Genomic DNA, 22,492 nt, shown 5'->3' on the forward strand with positions numbered 1-22,492 from the left:
ATGATCGAACAACCGAGATGATGGAGGAGGTTTAGGTGGGCTTTGGGCTACTTTGGAAGGGTGTTGGGCTGCAACACTCATGAGGCCTTTTCGGTCCCTCGGTTAACCGTTGGAGTATTAAACGAAGTCCAAATGGCACGAAACTTGACAGGCGGTCTACCGGTAGTAAACCAAGGCCGCATGACAAGTCTCGGTCCAATCCGGAAATGTTTAATCCCCACACATGAAAAGAGGTAGAAAAGGACAACGGTGACATAGGAGCGCCGGATTGCAAAACGGACAACGGGGAAAATGCTCGGATGCATGAGACAAACATGTATGCAAATGAAATGCACATGATGACATGATGAACATGCATGACACGCAAGAAATGACAAGGAAACAACAACGAATAACTGGAATACACCTGGCACATCGGTCTCGGGGCGTTACAGATATACCTCGCGTTATGACCCGGCCGGGCTTGGCGTTTTCATTGGTAACCCGCCGTAGTGGCGACTCACGAGCCTCGCGACTCACGGATGGCCCTAACGGCGGGTCAGACAGAAGACTAGGCCCAAGGCCAAGAAGGCCAGCTCATGTTATGGTGGGCCGGTTTACGAGGAAAGGCATAAGGAGTTTTCCCTTAAGGGGGGCAGACTAGGATTCCACTTGTAATAGACTAGTCCTAATCCTAATAGGACTCCACATGTAACCCGCCCCTTCAACTTATATAAGGAGGGGCAGGGCTCCCCAAAGAGGGAGAAGAAAGAAACAATCTCTAGGGCTAGACACAAAGGGGGAGCCGGCTTATGCGATGACTCTCTCATGAGCATAATGAGACCTAGCCACAAACAACATGTAGGGCTATTACCGGATAATGTTTCCTGGGGCCCGAAGCTGTCTAAATCCTTGTCTTGTGTGTTGATCCGCCTCGTGTCTCTCGATTCCGACCAACCCCTTCAAGGTACCGTGTAGATGCGTTGGCCTCACGACTAAGTTCTCACACTAGGACATCTGCCGTGACAATTCCACGAAAGAAGGGTACAAGAATAACTTAAGTGGATCCTATCAAAGCCTTCCTAGGTCATATAAATATCGGAATTCTATAGAGCCTTCAAATTCTTAGAGTCTTCGGGGTCTTCAACCGTTGTAGTTTCAACTATTCAGATGCACGGTAAAATCCTCTTTATTCTGAAGTGGAATCAGTTGTCCGATATCTTGTCCTTCTCGGACTGGTCTCATCAGCTGAATCTTCGTCTGGTAAATGGGGAAAGGGGTATGGTCTAACTAGTTGAGGTGAGGGAAAAATACTTGGTAAAGCTTAGAAAAGATGAGGGTTAAGGGATCTCTTTTGAAAATAAAGTTATAGAGAAATTCTTTCCTATGGGCTTGCTAGTGTCTAAGGGTCACGTCCTATAGTCAACATGTGCTCTGATACCATCTTGTAGCGACCCGACCCAAATGGATCAAGTCTCTGTGCCTAAGTGTCGTCCCTGGATTGGTATGCTGACACACACAGTACTCGAGGATTTATAACAGAGTGCAATCACATGTAAAAGGCAACATAAATACTATTACCTCAATCCATATAGCGGAAGTAACAACAGAGTTGTGGATTCCCAACAACACCGACGGCAAAGTTGAGTATAGACATCGTAACCCTAACGTATCACTTGTCGTATGATTCCTACAACATGAGACATTGCAGCCGTATAGGTCAGTACATTGAATGTACTGGCAATTTCACACCACAGAATAATAATGAAAATATCTATCTCTATGTGCATATTTGGCGTGTGGAGGCTCTAAGCTTAACTTTGCATAAAGCTAATTTTTCCCTACAACAAAGGAATACATTTTTATTTTTCTACCAAGCTTTTGCCATTATTGAGAAGGTTCCTCCAACTCAATCCCAAAATTACCAAGTAATAATAATAACCCAATTCATTGATTACATAGAGTGATGAGATCAATCAATAATTCACTTCTAGATACTCAAAGTTGTCCATAACTGGGGACACGGCTAATCATGATTAGTTTGTACACTCTACAGAGCTTTGCGCACTTTTCCCCACAAGACTTGATCTCCTCCGTTGAATTTCTTGCACTGCCTGATGTTTGAAAACCGGATGATCAACAAATCGTCTTTTCGAAGAGGTCCCCTTAACCGATAGATAGGCCGGTACACCTACAATTCCCCTACATCTGCTAGCCTATCATGGAAAGGTTTCCCACAACTTACTCAACTACGTCAGAGCCCATATTAGCTTATGGCTACACAAAGAAGCGTCTAGGCATGAAATATCATATGATACCTTTGAGTCTGGATGGCATTCCATAGGGTAATCACACGGGTACTCTGGGATTCCCTTGGGCAAGCACTGGTTTCTCCAGGTGCCCGGGCAAGCCACTAGCTTCTCCAGGGTGCCCCAACCATTCCACCCAGATGTGTGTTGATGTTGCCACCTTAAAGTTACCCTTACTTATTATATCTCTCTCATCTTGCATCAATCTCACATACGAATCCTCGTCTACGAGCATGGCTAAGCAATATATGACATAATGAAAAAAATCTCGGGGTGTTTCAAGCTTCATAGGTTCCTACATCATGAACTACATAGTTGTCGGTGTCAAAACCGGCGGATCTCGGGTAGGGGGTCCCGAACTGTGCGTCTATGACAGATGATAACAGGAGGTAGGGGACACGATGTTTTACCCAGGTTCATGCCCTCTTGATGGAGGTAAAACCCTACGTCCTGCTTGATTAATATTGATGATATGGGTAGTACAAGAGTAGATCTACCACGAGATCGGAGAGGCTAAACCCTAGAAGCTAGCCTATGGTATGATTGTATGTTATGGTTGTTGTCCTACGGACTAAAACCCTTCGGTTTATATAGACACCGGAGAGGGTTAGGGTTACACAAGGTCGGTTACAAAGGAGGAGATATCCATATCTGTATTGCCTAGCTTGCCTTCCACGCTAAGTAGAGTCCCATCCGGACACGAGACAAAGTCTTCAATCTTGTATCTTCATAGTCTAACAGACCGGCCAATGGAGATAGTCTAGCTGTCCGGAGACCCCCTAATCCAGGACTCCCTCAGTAGCCCCTGAACCAGGCTTCAATGACGATGAGTCCGGCGCATAGTATTGTCTTCGGCATTGCAAGGCGGGTTCCTTCTCCGAACACATCACAGAACTTGAATACGAGGATAGTGTCCGACCCTGCAAAATAAGTTCCACATTCCACCATAGAGATAATAATATTTTCGCAGATCTAATTTGCTGGCTTGTTTCGGCAGCATGACATTATGTCATGGCCTGGTGATTATTCGAACCGTTTCCTTTAACCAGCCCCGCACATAACGCGAGGCAGTTTTTCGACACGTCTTGTCGAAGCAGAGATCGTGTCCCCTTATTACGGGATTCTCATTAATACGGGCGTGGGTAACCCAACCGTGTCTAGGACTCCTAGATTATAGGCAAGTCCTAAACGGCTACGGAGGGGACGCTTGATATTCACCCTCTTTATAAAGGGACAAGGTTTTCGCCTTTTCCCTCTCGTGCTCAATCGAACCCCTCCCCCGCCTCGAGTTCTAACACCCAAAGCCCAGGTCAGGTGCTCCGGATCTTCAATCATGTCCGGATCCAGCCTTCAAGGCGGATGGATGCCCTCCTCCGTTATGGAAGAGGACATCAAAAAGTTGAGGGAGGCCAGATACCTGACCGCCGAGGTTTCGCATCGGCTGCCTGCTCGAGGGCAGGTCGTCCCTACTCCCGAGCCCAACGAGAACGTTGTGTTCGTCTCCCACTTCCTCCGAGGCCTAGGCCTCACTCTGGATCCCTTCGTCAGGGGTTTGATGTTCTACTACGGGCTAGATTTCCACGATCTAGCTCCGGACTCCTTTCTCCACATCTCGACATTTATTGTCGTGTGTGAGGCATTCCTCCGCATTACCCCTCACTTCGGCCTGTGGCTCAAGACCTTTGAAGTGAAGCCGAAGATGATCGAGGGGCAACATGCAGCATGCGGAGGTGCATCAATAAGCAAGATGGCAAGAGCTCCATGGCCGAAAGGTTCCTTTACAGAGGTGTCCGAATTATGGCAACGGGAGTGGTTTTACGTCATGGCTCCCAGAAGTGCCAAGTGGGTGGCTACCCCCGCCTTCCGCTTGGGCCCCCCACCACAACTGATGTCATGGATTAGCAGAGGCCTGAGCTGGGGTCCAGTCAAGGACGTGCCTCTACTGCAAAGCCGCATTTAAGATCTCTTCGAGGGAGATTTTAATTTGGTTGTGGTAATGCAAGTTATGCTGGTTCGTCAAGCCCAGCCTTGCAAACGCCGGCCCCTTCGCTTGTGGGAGTTCAACCCAGAAGGGCCGCGTGCCATTCAATGTTTCCTCGGCCTGACGCACGAGGAGATGTAAAAGTCATTCTTCGGACCTCAAATAGAGTGTACGGATACTACCGAGGACGTGGGCCTGAGCAGTAACCGCGCCGCCGAACAAGTAAGAAATCCTCTAGCCGAACACACTATCCTTTATTCATCATGAAGTTATTTCTGAGAGTTCGCTCTTCGACCAAGACTGGCTAACAAAGGCGAAGATGATTCGGTGTTTGGCCCCCCTCCCCGAGGGTTTGGAAAATCCGGTATTGGAAAAGATGCTCGAGCTCGCACCTTGCCCGGAGCCCTCGAAGGAAGATACAGGGAGGAATAATACGGGCGGACGCGGGCCCCCGTCGCTGCCAGTTCCAACCGAGGGAATGAGCGCCTCCATCAAGGAGGATAACCGAGGGAGGAAAAGGACTTCTTCCGAGGATCCGGAAGCCGAGGCCTCCAAACGGGAGAAGAAGTCTCCCACAGAGGGTCCTGCCTCGGGGGGTGCTTTTGCCGCACAAAGTCCGTGGGGGGATCAGCCCTCCAACGAGTCGTAAGTGATCCAAAAAATACTTTAATAGTGAAGGTATACTATCTTTCTTCTGAGAAAATAACCGCCGCATATATCTTGCAGTTCGGGTCTTAGCCCTTCTCAGCTGAGCTCGTCTTCGGGGGATCTTCTTCCGGAGATGATGGAGAGCGAAACGTCTCCCCTGGACTCCTCTGCTCAAGAAGCGGGCGACCCCGAAGTGTCGTCACGGAGGGCCTCTCCGGATCTGGTGAGGCCAGAAGATAATCCCATAGACCCCCGAAGTCCCCAGCATCCGGCTTTCAAGGAGAGCGAACAAAGGAGTCCGGCACCGTCTGGTATGCGGTCGGACATTCTGAGGGAGTTGTTGGGGCGAGCGGCCATCTCAGAAGAACACCGTAGGCTGATGGGTATGGTGATGGAAAGAATTTCGTCCATCGAAAGCGGATTACATGAAGCCTTTATGAGTCTACTGACAGGCTTTGAGGTACGTGAGATAATATGTGATAGTACCGCACATGTTAGGTGTGCCCTGTGTAGATAGTAGCCCCTGAGACTCTGTTTGTCATCGAGAACGGCGGCGAACAGAGGATCATAGTCCCAGGCAATAACCGTACTGCCTTTATGTGCAGGTGGTGGAAGCTCCGGTGGCTAGCCGGACTAGTGAGTTTGCCGAATTAAAACGGCAACTGGATGCGGCAGACGCCGACATCGAGCTTTTTAACAAGAGGCTTGACGAATCATAGGGTAAGTAATGCTTTCTGGTGAATGTCACACAATAAGAGCAGCATGATGCCAGTATCTTTAATATGTTGTGACTGCACACGGAGCTGCCACCGTGTAGACCCTTCGGGCGGAGCTCGCCCGAGCCAAGGAACAAGCGAGGATTAGTAATGCGGCTGCTTTGAAGGCGGCCGAAGAGTTGAAAGCCAAGAAGGCCGCACATTGCAAGAGCCAAGAGAAGATGGCCAAGATGGCCGTAGAATTAAAAGGTACTGCTGACCGTTGCTGGCTCCTTCAAAAAGAAAAACGAGCGAAGGCAACGGACCTTGAGAAGGCCATGGCGGCGGACAAAGACACCCGCTCTGCTATGAGAGCGAAGAAGGAGGAGCTGCGGGAAGCCGGGGATATTGCGGTTGGGAAGCCCTTCATGCTACGGAGGAAGTTCAGAGATCCATGGTATGCCCCTCTGGATCGGCTGTGGAGTTCGGCAGATGCGTATATGGACTTGGCGGCGAGCGCTGCCGATGCGTCCAAGTACTTCCAAGGTCAAACAGATCGTGAAGTGGACAAGCTGTTCTGGACGCAATTCAACGTTCCAGAGCGTCCACTTTCATTGACTGACCAACTAGCTGAATGGGCCGAACTGAATAGGTTGTCCGGACTCGCCATGAGGTCTGTCGTGGATCAGCTATGGCCAGAAAAGCCAAAGCCCAACAGCTATTTCAGCTTAGTGCATCAGGTCCTTGGTGCGGTGCCACGCATTAATGTGATGAAGAGGTCGGCGTGCATAGAAGGCTCGCGGATGGCCCTTGCCCGTGTTAAAGCATACTGGGCGGAGATGGACGCTACCACTGTTGCAGCGCAGGGTTCGGCCATAGGCCGAGTGGCTGCCGAGCACTATTTCGAGGAGGTTCTCGAGGGTGCTCGTTTGATAGAGGCCCACTGCTCAAAGAATATTACGTTTGAGTGATATGTATTCTCATTGTAAACACAATGTTTTTATGAAATTTTATAAGGTTGTGTTTATACTTTTGCCTGAAAGTAGTATGATGCCTCATGTGCGGCCGTTTATGTATACATGTGTATAACCTGAAAGATTGCAGTCGTCGGCTTCAGCCCCCACGCATATGATGCAGAGGTGCTCGCAAAAAACGCATGTTCACACTTAACCCAATGTCTTGGTCCTATTAAGGAGGTGATAGCGCAGCGAACGAGGCAACCAGACTATAATGCTTTAACACTTTCACTTAGCAATAGGAGTTTGACAGTGGGGCTACTAGATAGCCCCTAGTGGCTCCGCACTCTCCCGATCTCGAGGTGCGTACATGCCTGGCCGGGAAACGGCCCTTCATTAAGGCGGAGGAACTCTAACATCCCTGTAGGTCATCGAGTGGTTGACCAGTCTCACGCTATATCATGACAGTCAGTTTTCGGCTTTCTCTACTGAGGTGCTCATCCGGATGAACCAGGGCACAATCACAGTAGTTCTCCTGGTGCTGCCTTAGCCGATAAAGCGGAACGTAAGGCACCAAAACACAGGAGCCGGGCAAACCCAACATTTGACCAAAGACAATGATTCGGAGCTGATGCATATAAGGCCAAACTCGCGACACCGAACACTCCCTGAGGTATTCGGTCTTTATGGTATAAACCGGGCCTAAATAGTGCCCTTTGTAAGAAGCCCCTTGTGTCCAGGTACGTGCATTATTCTGACATGGACACATGCCAAGACGTCAGCATCCTTCTCAATTGTGCTGAGAATTCGGTGGATGTGTATCAACAAGAGACAGTAAAAAAGGTTTACACAGGGTCTTAATCTAAAAAGAATCCTTGGAGCGGGTCCCTGCTGCACGTCTGCGCCTGTGTCTCCGTTGTGCCGTATCCTGGACGGGTGTAGCACGATGGTCATCTATAAAAGAGAGGAACTTAAGTGAAAAGTTATCATGCAAAAAGGTAGTTTTTAAAGGAACCATGTATAATTCAAGATGAGAAAAAATTGCCAGTTGTCTGCACGCGTTGAGCCCCTTGTATTTGTAATAGGGGTGTGACCATCGATCCGGTATGAATTACATATAGCTGCGCCGGACTCGTCTAACCGTGTCCGTGGTCTTGATGACCTATCAAATGCTTTAGTTGGTGAGGCCGTTTTTAGTGTGCGGCTGCCAAGGCAGCCGCACTCTCTTCGGCGCGCAAAGATCGCTCAATACTTCCATTTAATGTAATGATGCCACATGGACCCGGCATCTTGAGCGTGAGGGAAGCGTAATGCGGTATTGCATTAAAGCGAGTGAAAGCTTCGCCTCCAAGTAGTGCTTGATAGCCACTTTGGAACGGAGCAATGTGGAAGGTTAAATGTTCGCTACGGAAGTTATCGGGGAAGCCGAATATAACCTTAGGTAGCAGGGAGCCCGTGCAATGAGCCCCTGGGCCTGGCGTTACTCCTTTAAAGGTAGTATTGCTATGACGAATTTTCATTGGGTCTATCCCCATTTCGCGGATTGTATCCTGGTATATCAGGTTTAGACTGCTGCCACCGTCCATCAGGACTCGTGTGAAGTGGTATCCGTCAATTATTTGGTCTAATACCAGGGCAGCCCATCCTACACATTGGATACTTGCTGAGTAATCACGATGGTCAAAAGTGATCGGTTGAGACGACCAGTGGCAGGACTCCGCGGTGATAGGCCCTTGGGCATATTTTTCTGGGAGTGCTTGAAGACCCAACATTCTCTGTGGGTATGATTAGCGGGTTTACCAGGGGTGCTATGGGTCTGACATATTTGGTCCAGAATTTTGTTTAGGCTGGACAGTTCGTCTCTAGCGCCTTTAGAGGGCGGCTTTTGCTGACCTAGCCGAGAGCTTTTGAATCTGGCGTTTACTGTCGTGCTCTTCATGTTGTCTTCTTTATTCCGTCGTTTGTTATTATTGTTGCGCCGTGATTTCCTGTTTCCATCTCTAACTTCGGATGTACTGGGGTCGCTGGTGCTGCATCTGGCTAGCCAGCTATCCTCACCCGTGCAAAAGCGGGTCATGAGGCTTGTTAATGCTGCCATTGTTCTCGGCTTTTCTTGGCCAAGGTGTCTGGCAAGCCATTCGTCACGGACGCTATGCTTAAAGGCTGCCAAGGCTTCGGCGTCTGGACAGTCGACAATTTGGTTCTATTTAGTAAGAAACCTGTTCCAAAACATTCGGGCTGACTCTCCGGGCTGTTGAGTTATATGACTCAAATCATCCGCGTCCGGAGGTCGGACATAAGTCCCTTGAAAATTTGCCCGAAAGGCGTCTTCGAGCTCTTCCCAGCTTCCAGTGGAGCTTTCGGGGAGGCTCTTAAGCCAGTGCCGAGCTGGCCCTTTGAGTTTGAGGGGTAAAGACTTAATGGCGTGGAGATCATCTCCCCGAGCCATATGGATATGGAGGATATAGTCCTCAATCCAGACCCCAGGGTCCGTTGTTCTGTCGTATGCCTCTATGTTTACGGGTTTGAATCCCTCTGGAAATTCATGGTCCAGCACCTCATCGGTGAAACATAGGGGGTGTGCGGCACCCCTATATCTGGGTGTACCGCGTTGTTCGGGTGTTTGTTATGTTGCATCGTATGCAGGAGCACGCTTGCGTGGTCCATAGATGGATCTGGTTTTGCCGTCCTTTTGATGCGAGCCCTCGCGTAGACCGCGTATTGGCTTATGTGCGGTGTTGCTTGCCGCTTTATGTTGGCTGTGAGGTCGTCTATCCGGCCAGATGGTTGTTTCAATTTTTGGTTGTGGGGGGTCTAAGGCCTCCTCATCGAATTCAGGTAGCAACTTCCGCTTTGGGTAGCTCTTGGTGGGGCGATTGCCGCCGTACTTCGCTGCTGTGTTGAGTACTTTGCTCCATCTGATTTGGAGTGTGTCTTGCGCAGCCTTGAGCCTTTGCTTCTGCTTTTTGAGACTCCTTGCGGTGGCAGCGAGCCTTTGATGGGCATTCTGTTGCTCCGGATGTCTGTCCGGTGTGATGTCGTCTGGACTATTATCTTTGACAGAGTCGGGTTGTTCAGTTTGATTCTCCGTATTATCGTGGTCCGGCAGTGGTTCGCTCTGCTCCAAAGCTGGGTCTGTATGATCGTTATTTCTACCGAGGCAGGATTTGGGGCGGCGCTTACGCCGCCGCTTTGACTACTTCTCGAGGGGACAAGCCTTCGTTGCGTCCTTCCATTCCTCATCGTCGTCTTCTTTTGGTGTGTCCACCATGTATACGTCATATGATGAGGTGGACGTCCAGCACCCTGTGGGCGGTGGTTCCCCTTCGCCTCCTGCATCGTCTTCTAAACCGTCGATGTCTTCGGAGTCGAAGTCGAGCATGTCGGTTGAGTCATCGACAGTGGCTACCAAGTGGGTGGTGGGTGGGCCTCGAATTTCTTCGTCGTCCGCATCCCAGTCCTGTCGGACATAGTTCGGCCAGGATTCTCCTGACAAGGAGAGAGACCTTAGTGAACTCATAATGTCGCCGAAGGGCGAGTGCTGAAAGATATCCGCAGCGGTGAATTTCATGATCGACGCCCAATCGGATTCGATTGGCAGGGGCGCGGATGGTTCGGAGTCCGGAAAAGAGTCCGGCACCTTGGAGTCACAGGCTGCGCGGAGGATTCGGCTGGTGTTCGGCTCGATTGCCGTTGAGACTGCAGCCCCTGAGGCGGTGTCTAGCCACCCGTCCTCGGTTGGCGCAGTTGGCTCTGAGCTATGGGTCGGAGCTGATGCGGGCGCGGCCTCTGGGGTACTGTTCGGCAGTAGAGCTAGGTCATACCCATCGTGACAGTGCGGCGCGCCCGGCTGTGGCTCGAATCTGTCAAAGATCAAGTCTCCGCGGATGTCGGCCGTGTAGTTCAAACTTCCAAATCTGACCCGATGGCCAGGGGCGTAGCTTTCAATCTGCTCCAGATGGCCAAGCGAATTAGCCCGCAGTGCAAAGCCGCCGAATACGAAGATCTGTCCGAGGAGAAAAATCTCACCCTGGACTGCATCGCTATCGATGATAGTAGGAGCCATCAAGCCTAATGGTGACGACACAGAGAACTCTCAATGAAAGCACAAATGTCGGTATCAAAACCGGCGGATCTCGGGTAGGGGGTCCCGAACTGTGGGTCTAGGCCGGATGGTAACAGGAGGCAGGGGACACGATGTTTTACCCAGGTTCGGGTCCTCTTGATGGAGGTAAAACCCTACGTCCTGCTTGATTAATATTGATGATATGCGTAGTACAAGAATAGATCAACCATGAGATCGGAGAGGCTAAACCCTAGAAGCTAGCCTATGGTATGATTGCATGTTATGGTTGTTGTCCTACGGACTAAAACCCTTCGGTTTATATAGACACCGGAGAGGGTTAGGGTTACACAAGGTCGGTTACAAAGGAGGAGATATCCATATCCGTATTGCCTAGCTTGCCTTCCACGCTAAGTAGAGTCCCATCCGGACATGAGACGAAGTCTTCAATCTAGTATCTTCATAGTCTAACAGTCCGGCCAATGGAGATAGTCCGGCTGTCCGGAGACCCCCTAATCCAGGACTCCCTTAATACAAATGCCCCAATCCCCACTCCTACTCATGCAAATTTGTAAGGGTGAAATAATGCATAGTAAAAGCTGGGTATAGAAAAGTATGATCAAAGTGTGAACTTGCCTTATATTGTTGATGAAGATTCTTCGCACTCATAAATCCAGATAGTTCTACTCGTCACACTCCAATCAATCTATCGTAAGTCAGCAATTTTATCCACACATATGCAATCACTCAAAGAACCAAAAAATGCAAAGGAAGATTGCAAAAACTCCAAAAGAACCAAATCAAATTATTTTGCAAGATCGGATCCTAATTTCGTGAAAAAGTGTGGCGATGGCTCAAGGTGTTAGATTATGCCTAGGGATTCAATTTGAAAAAGGAATCAATTGAAAAAGCGCTACAGTTTACAAGATGTGATCAAGTGAAGCTTGGAGTTCAAATTTGAATCGTTCAAATTTGAAAAGATCAAAAGTTGAAACTAATGATGCTACTAGATGTAGGAAGTCAATATGAAAATGTAGGAAAAATGATTTACTAGATTGAAAATAATGGATCAAGTAATTCAACATAGCAGTGAATCTGCTTAGAATGTTGTGTAACAACTCTTTGGTGGACTAGTAGAGTAACTAGCTAAGATCAAAATTATATGTTGGAAAGATGACACTAATTGTGCGAATGGAAAGATTACTTCAATACGAATCCGATGCAGTTGGGTTCATCGGAAACGGAGCTACGGATAAAAAGATATGATCAAAAGAAGGTTGAATATGAATCTGAACAAATTTAGAAATTTGAAAGTTGCAAAAAGTTTATTTGATAGATTCGCTAGATAGGTAGAATCAAGACTAAAATGTAGGTGTTGGTTTTATCTAATTTGGATGAACAAGTAAAAAATTATGTCTTTTTGAAAATTCAGGGCCAAGCTGTTTTACGAAAGAAAAATAGTTACAGCTAAAAGAATTCTAGGTCTAATATATAGACTAATTGGTAATCTAATTATTCTACCGTACTAGTCTAGGAATAATAAGCTACGAGAGTATATAAAAAAATACTAAGAAAGATACCTTTATAAGGTAGAAAAAAGACGACTTCAGAGAGAGGAGACAACTTCCAGAATTCCTGCCGGAGAGGAGAAATATATTTTTCTTTAGTGAATCGAGTCAAACCAAAATATTGATTTAACCTGAATCGGATGATTTTTGGAGGCTCTATGGGTCTATATTTATAGGTGGAAAAGAGGTTTAGGGGTCAAAGGCTAGGCAAAGTGGGACTAAATGTAGATGAACAAATAAAACGAAGGTAATCGCATGGGCTAAAAATCACAATGGGCCGACCGCACGCAAGCTGCAGTTTTTTTCGGCCAAAGGAAAAAGAAAAAGAAAAAATGAGAAGGAAATTCATGGCTGGGCCTGGCCCATGTAGGAAAAAAGAGGGGCGCCGCTGCCACTATGCTGCGCATGTGGGCTACATATAGTTACAAAGCCAGGCGCAGACCCTGAGCATAAATAAATGAAGCGCTGGCGCCCTTAGTTTTAGCATGCATGCTAGTTTGAGTCTCTCCCTCGGTTAGGGTTAAGAGTGCTTAGCGGCGGCTGACCCCTAGCATAGAGGTCGAGTGTGCGACTCTCTGTTCCTTTCCGTCCTCTTTGGTTTGCAGGGTACATGGACATTTCTGCTGAGCTATTTGGAAGAAAGAGAACATGCCGACGCCCCGACCCCGACAAGCCAAGGTTGCCGGGGGCTACAGGTCTAAGGATCCTATCACGGCAAGCCAAGGTTGCCGGGGGTTGCGACTTCAGATAAGTCTTTCTCCCCCACTCTATGCCCCCGTATGAACCTTGAACGTATAAGGCTTCACTCGCTCTCGTACCATCTTGCTCCCTCTGTCCCGTGTACGAAAACCTTACTTTGGGTTGGAACTTGGTTGTAGTGCGATGAGAAGAGGGTGAGCGAGGGGCCTAATCCTACTCGGCCCCTACCTCCGCCAAAGGCGTGAGTGTAGCCGAGCCATAGAGAAGGAGAACGGCAAGGCATGTTGCTGGGATACAATGTTTATCTTAAGATAACGAGGATGTGTTCCTCGGTGTGGCCCTCGCCCACGCGCAAGCAAAACCCGGCAAACACCCTTCTTTTCATTCATACGTTGTAAACAAGTACAATTCATACGGAATGAGTACATGAGCGAGGGGATTATAAGATCTAAATTCTATAAAGGCCCGTAGGCTTACCAACTAAAAAAAGATAAGTGCCCCGTGATCCCCGTTCTTGTCCTTTTCCTCCCAGGTGCGGTAGGTGAAGGAAAAAAGAAGGCAACGGGGAACACGCCGATGGTGAGCTTGACAAGGAAGGCCCTCGGCAGAGCGCATGGCCGAGGGAGGGGTGGCACGGTCAGTCGGAGTTGGAGTCGGCGTTCCCCCGCTCGACACCCTCGTCGTCGTTGTCGCTGTCCTCCTTGTCACTCCCGCTTGAGGAAGAGCCTTCGTCATCAGAGGAGCTCTCCACGCAGCACTTCAGGCGAGTTCTAGAGTCTCCAAAGACCTTGACGGAGAGCAGGTCGTTCTCCATTAATTTGAAATAGAGAACGAGCCCAGCCGTCAGGCTATGGATACGAGCAAAAGTCTTCCATACGCGACGAAGATACATGACGTGAGGGGCGGGAAAGTCAACGTCAACCCGCATGTCGCCGTTCTCGCAGCCCCTCATATGCAACCTCAGGGTCTGGGGCGGATCGAGCTCCATCTCGTGAGCAAATGGAGCAGGGAGACGAAGGCAACGGCGCGGTAGCGCGGTGGGCGGCGCAGCCTGATGAAGAACTCACGAGGCTGGTCCCCGACGTGGCCCTCCATTGGAGGAGGCATCGCTGGCGGAGGCAAGGCCGGTGCGCCACCCCGTCCCCCTCTTCCCTGAGCGCCACGCTGACCTCGACCTCGTCGCCTCCCCCTTCCTCTCATGGCCGGCTCCGCCACCGCGAGCTCTTGGGAAGGAGGGACGCGCTGTCGGGCAGAGACCCTCGCCGCCACCGTCGAAGCGCCGGCACCCCCTCTCTCCATGGCAGATGGAAGAACGGAGCCGAGGTGGAAAGAGAAGAATGGCGAAAGATTGTGGGGTGCCATCCCCTCCCCTTCTTATAAAGGGGCGGGGTTGGGGCTCGGCCGCCCCACTCGGCCAATCCAGTCATCGGGGGCGCAAGGGATTGGAACCGACACGCTGCTCCAATCAGCGATGGCCCGGTTTCCCGCCTCGTTATTTAAGGTCCGTACCCCCCCTCCCCCCGCGTGTCCGCCGCCTGCCACCTTGGGGACACGGGGGACACGTGGCGAGCAAGCATAAATCAAGGGGACGGGTGAGGCGACCGTTCTCCACCCCGTGATCGCGGGGCGCATGCGCCTTGAAGACCACGACCCAAGTCCACTCAGTAAATGGGCCGCGCCTCTGCGTTTTCCTCTTTTTATGGGGAAGCCGCGAGCCACCTCTTTACCATAATGTGACGCATGTGTGTGGAAACCGCCCCACGCATGATCCCCACATCAGGCATGACCCCCCATGTCGCACGTTCAACGCGGGTCGTGGGGAAGCGCAGCGGACGGAAAAGTTACTGCCGTAAAAATCCGCCTCGCCTGCCCGCGCACCGTTCTGGGCCTAGCCCAACAATGTGTCGCGCTTATGTGTGGCCAAGGCCCGGGGGCTCCTGTCGGTGTACAAAAGTAGGGGTTCTCCTTTGTACCCCTTTACTTGTGCACGAGCAGTCAGAGCCGCGCCCACGGCCGCACTGAGCAGGGCAGAGGAGGGACGCCAGAACAGAAGACAGCCAGAGCAACGCCAAGACCAGGGGCACCAAGAGAGCAAGAGGGCGAGGTGGACTCCCCCTGCAAGACTCTTGCTGGGGCAACTTGCCTGACGCCAGCGGAACGCACCACCCTTGAGCCCAAGGGTTTCCGACGCCATCAGCCACATCAAAACCAAGGCTCGGGAGGCACCTCCATGGTGGCATGCAGATCTTTGTGGAGATCATAAATACACAAGATCAGATGAGAACCAGAAGACAATGATCCTTGGTGAGATCCTTGCCAAGGAATTCCATGAGACCCCCGGCAAGATCCTTGCCGGGGACGACTGCGGTGCCATGGCAAGACCCTTGCCGGGCCCCCGGCAAGACCCTTGCCGAGGACATCTCTGGGCTGCAGCCAGGCCCACGTCTGCCAAGACTCCATCGCCGCTCCCATGCAGCTGCTAGCTCAACCAGTTGGGCAGGCGTCTGCGTGGCAGCGTGTGGCCTCCACACCGACTCAGCAAGCACCTGCATGGTGGCATGCAGATCTTCGTGAAGGCTCCGCTATCACGGCAGCCCAGCAGCCAGCCAACATGGTGCTACAACGCCTCATCAGCTCGGACACGCCTCGGAGCCAGGTGAGGCGGCGACAGCTGGGACGAGCTTCCTTGCCATCCCCGATAAAGCAAGAGGGGCACGTCGGCAGCGCATTAAATGTGTTTGTCCGACGGTGCCAGAGGATAGACTCAGCCACGATGCACCTTTCCACCTCCTGTGTGCCACTGTGGCGACCCCTTTTGTCTATAAAAGGAGGCCCGAGGCGTACTGGAGGGGGATTCGGATCTTTTGAACTAGAGAGACACCGTAGCTAGTGCAAGAACTCAAGAACACTCAAATATACGTCAAAGAAGGACTAGGGTATTACGCGTCTCCGCGGCCTGAACCTGGGTAAACGATCCGTGTGCTGACCGCCAGACCCGCTATTTGCACAACCCCGCACCCGCCAACTGTAGAAGGGATCCCAGTAATCACATAGGTGTCGTTTCCCACCGACATATGCAGTCTGTCGCTTTTATTCTTTGCCATCACAAGTTCGTACAACGCTCAATTTTCTCTTACACTAAATGATCTAACACTTTTAGAAGCAATTTTTATTGCCTTATTGCACTGATGACAACTTACTTGAAGGATCTTGCTCAATCCTTAGGTAGGTATGGTGGACTCTTGAAGATAAGATTTGGGTTTAAGGGTTTTTGGATGCACAAGTAGTATCTCTACTTGGTGCGGAATTTTTGGCTAGCAAAGATGGGGGGCAAGCACCACATGTTGAAGGATCTATGAAAATATAACTTCTATGTGAATATGAACAAACATAAACCATTACGTTGTCTTCCTTGTCTAACGTCAACAATTTTGGCATATAATATTTTGATGGGGGCTCACAATCATAAAAGATTTCCATGATAGTGTATTTGCATGTGAAAGTTATCTTCCTTATACTAATTATTCGTGAATTGCTTGTATGACAAATATTGTGATTGTCAAGCCTCAAAATATTTCACTTTCTAAACCCAAAGTGAAGCTACCACTAGGCATGATATGATTTCAACTTCATGATATTCAATTCATCCAACAATTTACTCATAGGATATAAGTGAAGGACAAGAGTAAATCACAAGCTACTCCAAAAAGATATAAGTGAAGATCATGAGCATAATATTTCTTTCTCTCAAATTAATTTAAGTGAAGCAAGAGAGAATTTCTTCAAAAATACTAAAGCGCACCGTGCTCAAAAAGATATAAGTGAAGCACTAGAGCAATTCCATAGAAAAGAGCTTCGTTGACGGGATGTTAATGCCGCTTACTTAGCCTCACTGGCAACTATTTGAGGACTCTATTTTATTTAAAAACTTTCAGATCTAAGTACTTTATTAAAACAGCAAGCAAAACAAAATAAAATGACATTCCAAGGATAGCACACATCATGTGAAGAACCAAAAACTTAGGCTCAACCGATACTAGCCGATAATTGTTGATGAAGTAAGGTGGGATGCCTACGGGGCATCCCCAAGCTTAGATGCTTGAGACTTCTTGAATGTTATCTTGGGATGACTTGGGCATCCCCAATCTTGAGCTTTTGTGTATCCTTAATTCTTCTCATATCACGGTTTTCCTAAATCTCAAAAGCTTTATCCACACAAAACTCAACAAGAACTCGTGAGATAAGTTAGTATAAACCAATGCAAAAACCTTATCATTCTCTACTCTAGCAAATCACTAAAATTATTATTCAACGTTGCATACTAAACGCCTTTACATATTTAATACTCATATCCTCAAATAGGATCATTAAACAAGCAAACATATGCAAACATAACAGCAATCTGCCAAAACAGTATAGTCTGTAAATAATGCAAGAGTATCAATACTTCTTAAAGTCCAAAGATTATGAAAATTTAGCACACTGTATAAAATTTATCAGAGCTTATTTTGCAAAAGGTTTCAACATTTTATCACATTCTGACTTTTCTAGGGTATTTTTGCAACAGCGGTAAACTTTATGTTTTCAAACAGCAACATGTAGACTTGTAAAATAAGCATAGTAAAAGCTATCAATGCCACTTCTATTGAAATAAAAGATGCAAAACATTATTCTAAATAACAGCATGAAAATCCTAGCAAAAGAAAACGAAGCTCCAAGCAAAACACATATCATGTGACGAATGAAAACATAACTCCAAGTGAGGTTACCGATAATGTTGGAGACGAAAGAGGGGATGCCTTCCAGGGCATCCCCAAGCTTAGTTGCTTGGATCTTCCTTGAATATTACCTTTGGGTACCTTGGGCATACCCAAGCTTAGGGTCTTGTCACTCCTTATTCTCCTCATATCGACATCTCACCCAAAACTTGAAAACTTCAATCACACAAAACCTAACAGAACTTTGTGAGATAGGTTAGTATGATAAAGAGCAAACCATTTTACTTTGGTACTGTCAAAGACAAGATTAATAATTGCTCCCACACAATGCATAATGTAGCATATCATTTTCACAATTTATATTGAGCAATATAAGCCATAGAAACTAAAAAACAAGCAAACTATGCATTGAAAACAGAATCTGTCAAAAAAAACAGACCAGCCTGTAGTAATCTGTACTCCAACCATACTTATGTTACTCCAAAAATTCTGAAAAGGTAGGAAAACCTGGGTAATTTGTCTATTAATCTTCTGCAAAAAGAATCAGCATTTTATCACGCTTACGTTAAAAATGAGAATTGTTTTCCCGAGTGCAAAAGTTTCTGTTTTTCAGCATGATCAAATCAACTATCACCGTAAGCAATCCCAAAGGTCTTACTTGGCACTTTATTGAAACGAAAGCAATAAAGCATGATTACTACAGTAGCCTAATCATGTGAACACACAAAAACAGTAGGAAAAAGTGTTGGGTTGTCTCCCAACAAGCGCTTTTGTTTAATGCCTTTTTGCTAGGCATGATGAGTTCAATGATGCTCACATAAAAGATAAGAATTGAAACAAAAAGATAGCATCATGAAGCATATTACTAGCACATTTAAGTCTAACTCACTTCCTATGCATAGGGATTTTGTGAGCAAACAACTTATGGGAACAAGAATCAACTAGCATAGGAACGCAAAACAAGCAAAACTTCAATATTTTCAACACATAGAAAGGAAACTTGATATTATTGCAATTCCTACAAGCATAAGTTCCTCCCTCATAATAATTTTCAGTAGCATCATGAATGAATTCAACAATATAACCATCACATAAATCATTCTTTTCATGATGCACAACCATAGAAATTTTGTTACTCTCCACATAAGCAAATTTCTTCTCATCAATAGTAGTGGGAGCAAACTCAACAAAATAACTATCATGAGAGTGAAAAATTAAAATCATGATGACAAGTTTCATGGTTATCATTATTCTTTATAGCATACATGTTGTTGGTGCAACAAACCCTGGGTCAGTTGTCCAACTGTGCACAGGCACAAGAACAAGATTGAAGCACCAGCTTAAGTCAGAGATTGGAGGACCAAGAGATTTGAGGAACCAACATGCAGTCCGAAAGGACCAAGATCGAGCTAGAAGAGCAAGATATCGGCAAGAGAAGGGCTTCCCTTGCCGGGCAGGCGAGCCCGACAAGGGGCGAGGCCACCGCAAGGAGCATGCGACCGAAGCACCCCGACAAGGTCTGCCAGGGCTTGCGGGGGCAAAACCATCCCACCAACCACTCAAGCATGACACACATAGTCAATCAGTGTGGTGTCAAGCCGCAAGATGATTAAGCGGCAGCCGTTTGCCACATGGCAGCCATTTCCTACAGAAGAAGCCTACAGATGACACCTGTCCTGTGAAGTGTCAAGAAAATAGGTGCGGAGCTGGCAAGATAGCCCGGCAGGCATTGCCGGGCGACCAGTGATGTGACACTCAGCGGTGCATTTAATGCACCCTATCAGCCCGCAGAGTTGGGTATGATAGCACTGTTCGCTATCATATCAGTGGATGATGACCACTTTGCCACGGTGGTGACCCCTTAATCTATAAAAGGAGGCCCATGGCACTCGTAGTAGGGGTTAGAAGGTTGGAAAGTTGATACACCCAAGCCACCATACGCGCGTAGTCACTGCAGCCCCTAGGCAAACCATGCCGGGCAAAGTGTACTGCGCAGCACCACATTCATTCCACCATCAATCGACCAAATCAGGAGTAGGGTCATACGCCTCACGGTAGCCCGAACCTGGGTAAATTGCTTGTGTGCTCTCTGCCGCGCGGCCATACCCTGGTCTGCTCTTTGTCCAACATGATGTCCCCCTGCCAAACCAGCAAGGGGCCACCTGGTCCCATAGGTGGCCGCGGACATCCCATGACATCTTTGGCATGCCAGGTAGGGGGAGCGCTTGCGCGAACCCGAGAGTGTGCTCCATGCATCATCTTCATTGCGATCTTCATCCTCGATAGTGCCATCGACCATGGCGCCCAAGAAGAAATCTGGTACCTCGGCCCATCCATCCACCTCGAAAGCTCCACCGCCCGCAGCCTCTAACGTCGTGGGGGATACAAAGGCACGCGAGGACGTAGATGTTGCTGGGGGTGTGGTTGGAGCAAGTGGCACCATTACCACCTCCCCCGCAGCTGACACGGGAGCTGGAGCTACCGGAAGAGAACAACATCAACAACGTCTTGATGGTCAGACTCTACAAGGTGCGGGAGAGGGGTCACTCTGTCCGCACCCCCTCCCCTCGTTGATGAGCACAGCCGCAGCAACGGCGCTCGTTCTGGGGCGAGCCATCGCCCTCCGATCGCCCCCACCACGGGAGCGGCCGCGGCGCATGCGCCTCCTCTCGGACAAGCCAAACAGGCCGCTGCGCTCAACAGAGTCACTGATCTTCGAGCACCACCACCGCGTGACCCCGCTGCCCCGATGGTCACCCCACAACAGCATGGGTGCGGCACTGCTGCTGGCACCGTCTGGAGCCAGGCGACGGTGCGGTCGACGTCATCGACATCCATGCCAAGCACAGCCACGGAGGCCATGGCGCGAGCTCAGCTATTGTTGAGGTTCCCGCCAGCAGTCGAGCAGATGGATGAATGGCGTGCCACCATCCAAAGCCTGCTCAGTTTCGCTGAAGCTGGAGGGCTTGCCCACTGCAACCTCCCCAAGCGATAGCCACCACCGGCACGGCTGGCTGTACGTAGGCGGCGTCCCCACGGTTTAGTCCCCACCACGGCAGCCGGCGAGGGCGCAGCAGAATCAGGACACTGACGACATCTCGATGGCCTCTTCTGGCCCTCGAGCACGTCCAGGCCAACATCGAATCCTGGAAGACTGGCGGGGAGACGCGCGCGTCATCACTGAACGACGCCGCAGCGACCCCCGCCAGACCGTTGGGTGCGACGGCCTCAACATCGACGAGCCTGCGCTCGGTGTTGGCGGGTGCCTACCTTTCGAGCTCGGCTGCCCTGCCTTTACACGAGAGCTGCGGCAAGTCTATTGGCCGTCCGTTTGCACATTCAAGCCAGAGATACCTGAGAAGTACGATGGGAGGATGAACTCGGCAGAGTTTCTGAGCATCTACACCATCGCTGTTTAGGCTACCGGGGGAAGAGATGAGAAGGTGTTCGCCAACTACTTCCCTTTGGCCCTCAAGTCCAATGTGAGGTCTTGGCTGATGTACCTGCCAGAGAAGTCCATTTTGTCATGGGCAGACCTGTGCCATGAGTTCATCGGTGCCTTCACCGGTGGCCACCAAGAGCCCGGCAGGCCCAGCGACATGAAGCTTCTCCAGCAGAAGGAAGGAGAAACCCTTCATAAGTATTTGCAGAGATTTAGTAAAGTTCATATAAATATTCCAAATATCCATCCAGCAGCTGTTATAGCAGCTTTCCAGTCCAATGCGCGCAACCGTCGCATTCGTTCCAAAATGAACGTGCGGTTGCCCAAGACTGTGAAGGAACTATATACGTTGGTGGATAAATGTGCCCGGATGGAAGAAGGAAGGAAGTTGCCCGGAGAAGAAGATTGCATCAATGTTGATTCATAAGATGAAGATGAATCAACTAGTCAGAAGAAGGGCAAGAAGCATAGTAAGAAGCCAAGAGATAAGGCAGTAATGATTGTGGAAGGATCGGGAACGCCTAGTACTGGCAAGAAGACCAAGGATGAGGCCCCCAGCAAGGAAGCTGCCGCGTGCACTGCCTGTAGGGAAGCCGCTACCGCCGAAAAAGTTGGGAAAGGCGATGGGCCGTACTGCAAGATCCATCGGACCAAAGGCCACGACCTTCAGGAGTGTTATCAGGTTGAGAAGCTCGTCAAGAAGCAGAGGGCAGAGTATGATAAGCGTGACAAGGAGAAAGGTTAGAATGCTGCTGGCGGTAAGGGCCGGGGTGGTGAAGACAATCGCCCTGGTAGACCCTTTCGGAACCAAGGAAATCCCACCAGGGGCCAAGAGAAGGAAACTTGTGATGATGCCAATGATGGAGGGGATGAAGAGGAAACTAGTGAGCAAGAATTTCAGAAGGCCACGGATGCCCTATGCATTGATGGGGGTGCATCTTTGCACACCTATCATCGCCAGCTCAAGCAATGGGCACGAGAGGTCAATGTTGTGGAACCAGCGCCAGAGGCCTGGAAGCCGCTCAAGTGGTCCTGCACGCCCATCATCTTTGACGAGGAGGATCACCCTGATCACACCACTGCGGTAGGGTGTTCGCCGTTGTTGGTCTCCCCAACAATTCGCAACCTCAAGGTTACAAAGATGCTAGTGGGCGGCGGGGTCGGGTTGAATCTGATTTCCCCAGTAGTTATCAGCAAGCTTCAGATAGGAGAGGAAGAGCTAGAGGTCACTGGCACGTTTCAAGGAGTTAATCTCGGCAGGAGTCATCCTAAGGGGAAGATTACGTTGCCGGTGACGTTTGGGGGGACTGAACTATCGGACTGAGAAGATTGTGTTTGATGTGGTTGATCTCCCCCTGTCGTACAATGGGATTCTGGGACGCCCGGCCCTGGCCAAGTTCATGGCAGCATCCCACTATGCTTATAACACTTTGA

The sequence above is a fragment of the Triticum urartu genome, chromosome 6, assembly GCF_003073215.2.
Source record: "Triticum urartu cultivar G1812 chromosome 6, Tu2.1, whole genome shotgun sequence".
NCBI classification, from domain to species: Eukaryota; Viridiplantae; Streptophyta; class Magnoliopsida; order Poales; family Poaceae; genus Triticum; species Triticum urartu.